Below are 10804 nucleotides of genomic sequence, written 5' to 3' on the forward strand. Positions count from 1 at the left end.
GTACAATAACTAAGGGAGGACTCCCCCCTCTCCAAACACACTCACTTCCTGTCCCTCAGGAGCTGGGAGCTGCCCAGAGAGGAGGAGAGCAAGGGAGTCCCTGCCAGGGTCTTGGAAACCCTGAGTAATGGACAGGGGAGCCTCTGCCCTGCCCTACCCAGGGATGGCTGCTGTCTGCTGCAAGGAGAACCACACATGTGAGAAGAACGAATTTCTTAAACAGATACTGAAAGGGAGCCCAGATTCTGCTGCCGGAAGGAGAATTGGGGCTCAGAAAAGAGTAAATAATAGTATATTATTTGTAATATAATATTGTATTATATATAGTATGTTATTGCTATTTGGAGCTTCCCTGGTGGCTCAGAGGTTAAAGCATCTGCCCGCAATGTGGGAGGCCCAGGTTCGATCCCTGGGTCGGGAAGATCCCCTGGAGAAGGAAATGGCAACCCACTCCAGGATTCTTGCCTGGAGAATCCCATGGATGGAGGAGCCTGGTAGGCTACAGTCCACGGGGTCGCAAAGAGTCAGACACGACTGAGCGACTTCACTTTCACTTTATTGCTATTTGGTATTGACACTTAGTATGTGCCAGACGCTATTGCACAATTTGTCTCATTTAATCCCCGTAACAAGTCTAGGGGAAGGGTGCCCACTTTCCAGATGAAGATACTGAGGCTCTGAGAGATTAAGTCACTTAGCCAAGGTTGCCTGTAAGGAAAGCCCTTTTTCTGGGGATGTTTGTGAATCTGGGTTTCCTTCACCAGCCCCAAGGTTTTCATACCAGCCCAGCCTCCTCCTGCCTCCTTCCATTTCCCCCCACAAGCCTTTGTGCAGGCTACTTTGTACCCTGAGTATTCTTCCTCCCTCCTATTCTCCATCTTCCCCATTGCCTCCCCTCTTCAAACCCTAGGCTCCTCAGTCCCAGAGATCAAGGAATATCTGCATAAATAAACTCTATTCGGGGCTTCCTTTGTGGCTTAGCTGGTAAAGAATCCACAGGAAGACCTGGGTTCGGTCCCTGGGTTGGGAAGATCCCCTGAAGAAGGGAAAGGCTACCCACTACACTATTTTGGCCTGGAGAATTCCATGGCCTGTATAGCTCATGGGGTCACAGAGTCAGACACAACTGAGCGACTTTCACTTCACTTCACTTCAAACTCTATGCGATGCTGCACTTAGACCAGCAATTCAGGCAAGTAAAGGCAATCAGGTTATGAAGCTCTTTGCATAACGACAACAGAACTTTTTTCCAAGAAAACTGGTTAGTGTTTTAGAAGCGCCTCCTACATGCAACCCCTGGAAGAGGACACGGCAACCCACTCCAGTACTCTTGCCTGGAGAACCCCATGGACAGAGGAACTTACAGCCCATTGGGTCACAAAAACTAGGACGCAACTGAAACGACTTAGCATGCATGCACCTACATGCACATCCAAACACACACACACAAACCCCAAAAACAGGAGTCTCAGTTGTGGTTCCCAAGAAGGAAAGTGTTTCTGGTGGTGCAGGATTATTCTGCCGCAGAATGGGCAGCCTTGTGAGGAACTGAGCCTCCCGTCACTTAAAATGTGTCAGCAGGGGCTAGAGGTCCCCAGCCCAAGGGTGGTGTCAGAGAAAGTCTTGAATCCTCCTTGGCTTGTTTGCTCAGAAATCAATCCAACCCCAGGATTCCACCTACATTACTGTACAAATGTAGGTCCTACTTGTAATTAAATTGAATTCGGAGTTAGTATGTAAGTTTCTCTTCGATCTCCGAATTGAAACACCATCCAGGTGGCCGATGTCCATGGGAGAAAGGAGAAGGACCCTCAGGTGGGAGGGCAGCTTTTGGGGGTGAGAAGGGATACATTATGGTGGCGGTCCTTGAGAAGTCCATGGTGTGGGGGAGGGAGTCCTTGAGAAGATGGAGCATCCCTGAAAGAGTAAATGGGGAAACAGTGTCTAGTGGATTCTAGTCAGGGGAAGAGGTTAGCAGCACAAGACTCTAGCAGGAGGAAGGATAAGAGAAAGCCAAGGACTTCCCTGGTGGTCCAGTGGCTAAGACTCCGAGCTCCCAATGCAGGGGGCCCTGGGCTCAGTCCCTGGTCGGGGAACTGGATCCCACATGCTGCAACTAAAGATCCTGCATGCCACAACTAAGATCCGATGCAGCCAAATAAATAAATATTTTTTAAAAAGGAGAAAGAGAGAAAACCAATGCTTCAAATCCCCAGGGCCTAGTGGAGTCCCTGGAGGGCTCCCCTCCTCCTGGGAGCTCATCCCAGCCCCCTAGATTTCCTACCTTTGGTCTTGCTTCCTGCTCAGGTGGGTTATGTGGAGTGTGTTATGTTCAGGTGGGGGTCCTTCTTCCTCCCAGCTCTGGAGGTCTGGACACGGGTTCGGGGCCCAGGGGTGTTTGAAGGATGCCTCTTCCTGCCCATGCCTCCAGGTCCCATCACCCTCCTTCCCAGAGCTCATCACAAGAATTAAGATGTGGGGTGACTGCCTCATCCCTCAGGGAAGGAAAGAGCCTCCCCACTGAGCCAAGGGCCATTTGAGGGGCACGGGGAGAAACGGGGGTACAGTGGACTTCCCGGGAGTCTGCCCAGGCCAGGCTTGGTAAAGCCACAAAGACTTCTTGGGGTGTATGCCCCACAGGTATGGTGGCATGATGGGTTTAGGAGGTATGGTTGGAAGCTTTGAGGTCTCTTCTTTTTGGACCTTGAAGGACTGAGAAGGGGCGTTTCTTTCCTCCCAGGCCCCTGTCCCCTTCACCCACCCAAGAGAGGGTAGGATGGAGTGGGGTGGGTTCCATAACCGAGCAGTGGGTGCTAGGTATACTTATTGCTCCTGGAGTTAAAGATGTCATTTTAATGTTTTACTTGATATTTGTATTAAAGTTATTTTTTAGAGCGTCCATATCTTTTTGTTTTTTGATACATAAATATTTATGGCTCAAGTGATATGCCTGTGATTTGCCTCAAAATCATATGGGGAGAGATGGGACAAAATTGACCACGAATTGCTTCTTGTTGAAGCAAGGTGATGGGATACAGGGCGGCTCTCATACTATTCTGTCTACTTTCATGTATGTTTGAAAAATCTAGAGTAAAAGCTTAAACATAGTAGGACAAAACTCAGTCCCAGTCGCCCCATCTAGAAGCCGTTCCTGATTGCTCTCACATAGCCTGCCATCTGCTCCTGCTCTGTAGGTGTCTCGGGTCTCTGTTCACGGCCAGCCTGTGGGTGGGGTGTCCCCTCAAAGTGGCCACCACTGGAGCATCCCCGCTGTGGGGGTGCTCAGCTTCAGAGAGGGAGGAGCTGCCCCCACCCGCCATGCCCACGTGCTGAAGTATGGAGGGCAGCATGCCAGGCATGTTCACAGATACAAATTATTTCTCATCATACAGTCCTGGGAAGTGAACTTTATTCTTACCCTGGATTTACGGATGAGAAAACATAGATTAAGAGAAAAAGGTTAAGAGAACTTTCCCTCTTGATCCATTTTCCCAAGTGTTCACCTCCCATCTGCAAAGCCATCTCAGGTATAATATAGAACCACAAGAGTTCTGGTGTGCCTCCCCACACCTCCTCCCTCAAGCTTTCAGGAAATGGTGTTCACATCCACCAGTCTGCCCAAAGCTCAGCCATCTTCCTTTTTAAAAAAATATGTGTATGTATATATAAATATATGTACACATATAAAATATTATATTATTTGGCTGTGCTGGGTCTTAGTTGCGGCATGCGGGATCTTCAGTCTTGCTTAGGACATGCAGAATCTTTAGTTGAGGCATGCATGATCTAGTTCCCTGACTAGGGATCCAACCTGGGCCCCCTGCATCAAGACCGTGGAGTCTTAGCTACTGGGCCATCAGGGAAGTCCCATCAGTCGTCCTTCTCTCTTATCCTTACCCCTCCTCTCCAACCCATCAGCCAGTCCTTCAGGGTCAAATTCACGCTCAGTCACACTTTAACTGCTACCACCAAGGTCAGTCCCTCTGCTTTCCAGCCTGAGCTTGGCTCAGCCTCACTGACCCCCTGCTCCCACCCTTATCCTCACCCATCCCTTCTCAGAGCAGCAAAGACAACCTTGGAGCATTCATCCAATGGTGTCTCTCTCCTCTTTCCTGTGACCTCCAACTGCATGTAACAAGGAAGTCTCAACACCCTACGAAGGGCAACAGCATCCTACTACACAGCAGGGCCTTTCAATGGCCTCTCCCCTGCATCCCTTCATCCCTCTTCTTACTCCCCACTCTCTTCCCTCAGCCTGCACCCCGGTTTCCTCTGCACCATCTGTGCCTCTGCCACTGTGCTTTCCTCAGTTTCTTCTCATCCTGCAGGCTCACGTTCCATGCCACGCTTTTGGATGACCAGCCATTTTAGCCTCTGGTTAATTTTCTTGCAATTCTTTTGCAGTTGTCTTATGCATGCATTGATTTTCTTTCTTTTTTTTCCTTTTGGTCTGTGTCACTCCACTAAAGTGAAAGAACCATGAGGGCAAGAAACATGACCATCTCCTCAGCACAACTGGTCTAGTGTTGGCCTTGGCACATTCAGTGCAGTTCAGTTCAGTCGCTCAGTCGTGTCTGACTCTTTGCGGCCCCATGAATCGCAGCACGCCAGGCTTCCCTGTCCATCACCAACTCCCGGAGTTTACTCAAACTCATGTCCATCGAGTCGGTGATGCCATCCAGCCATCTCATCCTCTGTCGTCCCCTTCTCCTCCTGCCCCCAACCCCTCCCAGCATCAGGGTCTTTTCCAATGAGTCAACTCTTCGCATGAGGTGGTCAAAGTATTGGAGTTTCAGCTTCAGCATCAGTCTTTCCAATGAACACCCAGGACTGATCTCCTTCAGGATGGACTGGCTGGATCTCTTTGCAGTCCAAGGGACTCTCAAGAGTCTTCTCCAACACCATAGTTCAAAAGCATCAATTTTTCGGCACTCAGCTTTCTTCACAGTCCAACTCTCACATCCATACATGACCACTGGAAAAACCATAGCCTAGACTAGACGGACCTTTGTTGGCAAAGTAATGTCTCTGCTTTTTAATATGCTATCTAGGTTGGTCATAACTTCCTTCCAAGGAGTAAGCGTCTTTTAATTTCTTGGCTGCAATCACCATCTGCAGTGATTTTGGAGCCCAAAAAAATAAAGTCTACACTGTTTCCACTGTCTCCCCATCTATTTCCCATGAGGTGATGGGACCAGATGCCATGATCTTAGTTTTCTGAATATTAAGCTTTAAGCTAACTTTTTCACTCTGCTCTTTCACTTTCATCAAGAGGCTATTTAGTTCCTCTTCACTTTCTGCCATAAGGGTGGTGTCATCTGTATATCTGAGGTTATTGATATTTCTCCCTGCAATCTCGATTCCAGTTTGTGCTTCTTCCAGCCCAGCATTTCTCATGATGTACTCTGCATGTAAGTTAAATAAGCAGGGTGACAATATACAGCCTTGACGTACTCCTTTTCCTATTTGGAACCAATCTGTTGTTCCATGTCCAGTTCTAACTGCTGCTTCCTGACCTGCATACAGGTTTTTCAAGAGGCAGGTCAGGTGGTCTGGTATTCCCATCTCCTTCAGAATTTTCCACAGTTTATTGTGATCCACACAGCTGAAGGCTTTGGCGTAGTCAATAAAGCAGCAATAGATGTTTTGGCACATAAAACAAGTTTAAAAATTCTACATTTGATCAACAAAGGAATTCTCCATCATTCCTAAAAGGCCAAGGCCTTTAGGAACTCAGTAAAGATGCTGAAGACCATTTAGTTACCATCTTGGGCCATCCCTGAACCCTTCCAGACTTTGCGAAAGGTCTCAGCACCAGGAATTCTTTGAGCCTGCTCTAGTCTGCCTGCCATCTGGCCACCTTGGCCTTTTCTCCCGCTTCTGCTCTCCCCAGGCATACCTTTAACAACATGCCTGGAATAAAGCTTCATTTCTAAAACAACTACTATGTGCCAGGTATAGCCAGTCCTCCCACCCCAACTCAAGAAGATAGATTTAAAAACAGAAATGAAGACATGGCCAGAAAGAGGCTAAATCATTTGCCCAAGACCACACTAGTGAGTGGGAAGTAAGTAGGTAAGTGTTAATTGCTCAGTCATGCCTGACTCTTTGAGACCCCACAGACTGCAGCCCACCAGGCTCTTCTGTCCATGAGATTTTCCAGGCAAGGATACTGGAGTGGGTTGCCATTTCCTTCTCCAGGGGATCTTCCCAACACAGGGATCAAACTCAGGTCTCCTGCACTGTGAGCAGATTCTTTACTGACTGAGCTACAAGGGAAAGAGTGGGAAATACAGGACAATCTGATTTACTTTAACTGTCCCAAATTAGTGGGTGGGGCTGTGAGAAGGTTTTTGTTTTTTAATATTTATTTTTTATTTGGCTGTGCGGGGTCTTAGTTGTGGCGTGTGAGATCTAGTTCCCTGACCAAGGATCGAACTCAGGCCCCCTGCATAGAGCATGGAGTCTTAGCCACTGGACCACCAGGCAACGTCCCTGTGAGAAGGTTTTTAAGGCCTCTTCCTTGTAGCATGCTTACCCCTCCCTTAATGTCCCGTCTTGCCCTTCAGCCCTGGGGGTTCCACCAGGAGCAGGAGGTAAGATATCAGGACCCCCAAAGTTAGAAATCCAGGGAGGGTAAGGTCAGGGTGATAGTGTTGGGGGACGTGGGGTTTGGTCTTAGGTATGAACAGAGCTCTGGCTTCAGGTGGGCATGTGAAAGGAGGGGATGGTAAAAGGGAAAGATGGCCAGCGGGGTGATGGGGAAATCTAAGCACCCTAATTCTGAACACCTGTGTCTCCTTGCCTCGCCTGTCACACAGCTCCGCTTAGGAGGCTGCAGGTTTGCCACTTCCACTTGGGCAGGCACGACGGGGCAGGAAGGGGACCCCTCCTCCCTCCTTGACCTACCTGCCTGTAGTCCCCACAGCCCATCTGATAGGCAAAGCATTCGCAGCAGCTGAGGCGAGAAGAAGGGGGGCAGGTGGGAGGGAGGTAGCTCTGCTCATCTTTGGGAGAGAAGACTGCAGCCAGGAAGGAGGGGAGCAGGACAGTGCAGCCAAGTAGGGGTCAGAAGCCAGGGCTGGCAGAGAAGAAGGGGCTCTGGCGGGGTGGGGAGAGCAGGACCCAAGGTGGACCTGCCTCCCCCCACCCAGTTCAGCCCAGCCTGGGAAGGGAAGTGGGGAGGGGTCCTGTCACCAGGAGACCCTTTGTACTGCCAGCTTTTTGCAGCAGAAATTGCCCCTTTCTAACCAGCATCCTCCTACTCCCAGGGTTAATAGGAACTCCCTCCCACCCCCGGGGCCCTAGGCCTGGAGGGTTAGGGATGGAAGGAGGTGTAGGCCAACCCCACACAGGCCACCCTGAGTGTCAGCAGACTCTTGCCTCAACTTCAGACCCTGGTCCCATCCCAGCCTGGGAGAGGAGTGCCAGGGATCACAAGAGTGAGATCAGGTGGTCTCTGGCATTCTTGAGAGCTCTCCCGGCTGCTAAGCTCCTCCCCTCCTCCCGTAGCCCAGAGGTAGGTAGGTTTACCATCCCATCCCAACCCCCTCTCCTTCCTGTTCAGACACCTTCTTCCCACATGCATGAGGGGGAAGATTGTAGACACTCGACTTCAAAAACTCAGTTCGAATCCTGACCTTGCTTCTAAGTAGCTGTGTGGCCTTGGGCAAGTCGCTTAACCTCTCAGAGCCTCAGTTTCCCTGTCTCTAAAAGGTCATCTCTAAAAATCATGAAGGAGCTAGACTTACCTTATGATGTCTTAGGGAAGACGGAGAGACAGGACCTCTGGTAAGCTAAAGGCATCTCACAGCATTGTCTACTGGTCTCTTTTCCAGGGAGGGGAAGACCTGGCAAACTTCCTGGAGGAGGTGGCTGGGAAGTGCTGAGGGGCCGACAGGGGTCGCTGTGAGTGGGCAGGCCCATCGGGACCTCCCTGGGGCTTTGAGGACGGGGTGTCGGGCGTGGAGAGCAGTGGAGGTTCTCTGAGCTGACACCAACCCTCCCCAAACACGCACCACCCGCCCGGTCTCTTGTTCCTCTCAGTCCAGGGCAAGACTCGGGCCGCACCTCCCGGCTCTCTCCGCCGCCCCCCTACCCAGGGCCCCCCTGACCCACACCCTAGGACGGGCTGGTCTCCCCTTGGGGGGCCGGGGCCAAGAATGGGCGCGTGAACTGGGGCAAATTAACACGTAGGAAAACACCCCGGCACCTGGAGAAACAGGAGCTGGGGCCGGGGGAGGGCGGCCAGAGCCTTGGAAGTCAGAACCCGAACGGAGCGATAATTCACCCGAGTGTCCGCGGCCTCCCGCCCGCTCCCCGCCCCCGCCGCACGGCCTCCGGTTTCAAAGGCGGACAAACAGCACACTGTGCTGGTCCCGGCTCCCTCGCTAAATCTTCCTGTCTTCAGCTTCTGGTAACCTGAGCCGGCAGCGCTGACCCTCCCTCGGAGGCCTAATGGGTACCGGGAGAGGGGAGAAGGTGGTGGGAGGAAGACGGAGGGGAGGGGGATGGAGAGTGCCGACCCGCCCCGCTGGGACCTCGGCCCTCACCCCTCCTCTCAGGGGCGGCCCGGCCAGCCGCCCACATCCCTGCACTTTGGGGTACGGGTTGGGGCCGGGGGGTGGTACAGTGGGCGAATGTTGCTTTAGAGCAAGCCTTTGCTTTCACATACCCTGCCGCTTTGGCCTGTGTTTGCGCTTCTAGATGCTTCTGCGCGTGGACAGAGTGAGAGTCTGTGTGTGAGAGGGAAGGGGGGTGGCTGTTGTGAACTCACACCTCAGCATGTGGAAAAGTCATTTTTGTGCTTAAGTCGGGCACCGTCGTGGGAAGACCAAGGAGCCCCGCTCCTTCCCCCTCCCTCCTCCCCTTCCTCCTCCCCCTCCTCCCCTTTCTCTGCTCTCTCCTCCTTCCCCTCCCCCTGCCACTCCTGACCAGAGGCAGGGCTGAAGGGGTTGCCGTCTGCCCAGAGTTCTTCTCCAAGGCTCCTTGACAAGTGAGCCTGCCTGCCTGGGATCTTGGCCCTTAGGAAGCAATCTGGGCCAGAACCTCCTGACCCCCTGTCCTCTCTTTGGGGGCAGGATTGGGAGGGGGAACGTGTTCACCTGGAGAGGTGCGCCCCCCACCCCCTTTGCTTTGGGATTTCCAGCGGGAGGTCCTACTTCAAGGCCCAGGGTGGAGTGGGTCCTCAAAGCACGGGGGACCTGGAGACTTCTGGGAAGGGCTGAGGACCATTTAATTAAGAAGGCGCTGACTGGATGGGGGGCGGGTCAAGATTTGATTGGTGAGGGCGGGGCTAAGAGCAGAGGTGAAGGCAGGGCTAGAGCTGCGGTTGAATCGGGGGTCAGAGAGTAGAAGTGAGATTTGAGGGTCAGGAACTAGTTAGGGGAGGGGTTGGTGTAGCGGCAGGCCTAACTGGAGGGGTGGACAAAGAGTTGGAGTTCAGATTCAGAGTAGGGAACTGTGTTGGGACAAGGCGCGGTGGTAAGTGCAGAGTTCATTCATGCTGTCTTTAACCAGAAATCTTTTAAAAATGTATTTGGCAGTGTCGGGTCTTAGTTGTGGCCTGCGAACTCTGAGTTGCAGCATGTGGGATCTCGTTTCCCTGACCAGGGATGGAACCCCGGGCCTCCTGCGTTGGCAGCCTGGAGTCTGAACCCCTGGACCACCAGGGAGGTCCCCAACCAGCAAATGTTAATTGCCTCTCATGTGCCAGGTACTGTTTTACTTACTGGAAATAGATAGCAGAACACAAAACTCTGCCCCCCTCCAAGGTGGGGGCATGCCAGTGGTGGACAGATAATAAAATTAGAAACTGGATAAATGATATTTTAGATGGTGGTAGAGACTGCAGAGACAAAGCTGGGAAGGGGGAGAGGGAGTGATGGGGCACGTCTTGCAATGTGTGATATGGCCTCACTGAGAAGGTGACACATGTGTCAAAACCTCCCGGAGGTGGGGAAGCCCGCCAAGCAGATACCTTGGTGAAGAGCGCTGTAAGCAGAGGAATGGCAAATGCAGTTTCTGCCGTGTGTGTGTACACCCGCCCAGCATGTTCAGTTCAAGGAACAGCAGAGATGCTCAAAGGGTAGGGAGGGTGGGGGCGAGCAGGAGGGAGGAGGCCGGAATGGTCAGAGGCTGGGGTCAGGGTAGGATCAGAGTCAGGGTTCTGTATCAGCTCTGTCTTCTCCCTCTTGAGTCACGGGGAGGCAGATAGCTTGTAGGCAGGGGCCAGCAAGGAGGAAATGGGTGAAGCTGGGAGACTGGTGGGGGCCCATGAAGCCAGCCCACCCCTGGGAACTGCAGGTCAGGAGAGCCTCAGCTTGGGGCATCTGACTTCGGGGACCTCCTGGTCTTACCCAGGATCTCCCCTCCAAAGCATGAGACACCTCTTCACTTGGAGCTTCAAGAACTTTGTCGCCCACCCCCCATTTGTTTGCTAATAAAAAGATGAAGGGGGGCCTGTCTGCCTTCTCCGGATCACTAGCCTTCTCCTTCCCTTCTCCCCTGCCTGCCTCCTCTCCCTCTCCTTTCTCTCCCCAAGAGCTGATGCAGTTAATTGGAGCGTCTTGGAAGTGCACATTAACACACAGAGCACCAAGGAGACGTCTTGGCAGCGAAATATCATTATCACTTCTTGAGCTCCAGCCAAAATCCCCTCGCGGTCAAAACACAATTCTTTAAACTAAACAATTAAAGATTTGTGCAAGTGTGGCTGCCATGAGGTATCAGCCTGGGAACGGTCGCCCCTGCCAGCGTGTCAGCAGAAGTTAGCAACCTGCTCTGAGCTCCGAGCCAGGTGATG

The 10804-nt window shown here is 52.1% G+C and overlaps 1 long non-coding RNA gene across 1 annotated transcript; it reads right to left on the bottom strand.

The window, feature by feature from the left end:
• Positions 1-866: 866 nt before the first annotated feature.
• On the bottom strand, positions 867-8502 carry LOC122430130. Its single transcript, XR_006266236.1, has 3 exons — positions 8213-8502; positions 7752-7885; positions 867-1917 (listed from the first exon to the last, which is right to left on the bottom strand). It is a non-coding gene; the product is annotated as an uncharacterized LOC122430130 (long non-coding RNA).
• Between the last annotated feature and the right edge of the window lie 2302 nt (positions 8503-10804).

This window comes from Cervus canadensis, chromosome 28 (assembly GCF_019320065.1).
Source record: "Cervus canadensis isolate Bull #8, Minnesota chromosome 28, ASM1932006v1, whole genome shotgun sequence".
Classification (NCBI taxonomy): Eukaryota; Metazoa; Chordata; class Mammalia; order Artiodactyla; family Cervidae; genus Cervus; species Cervus canadensis.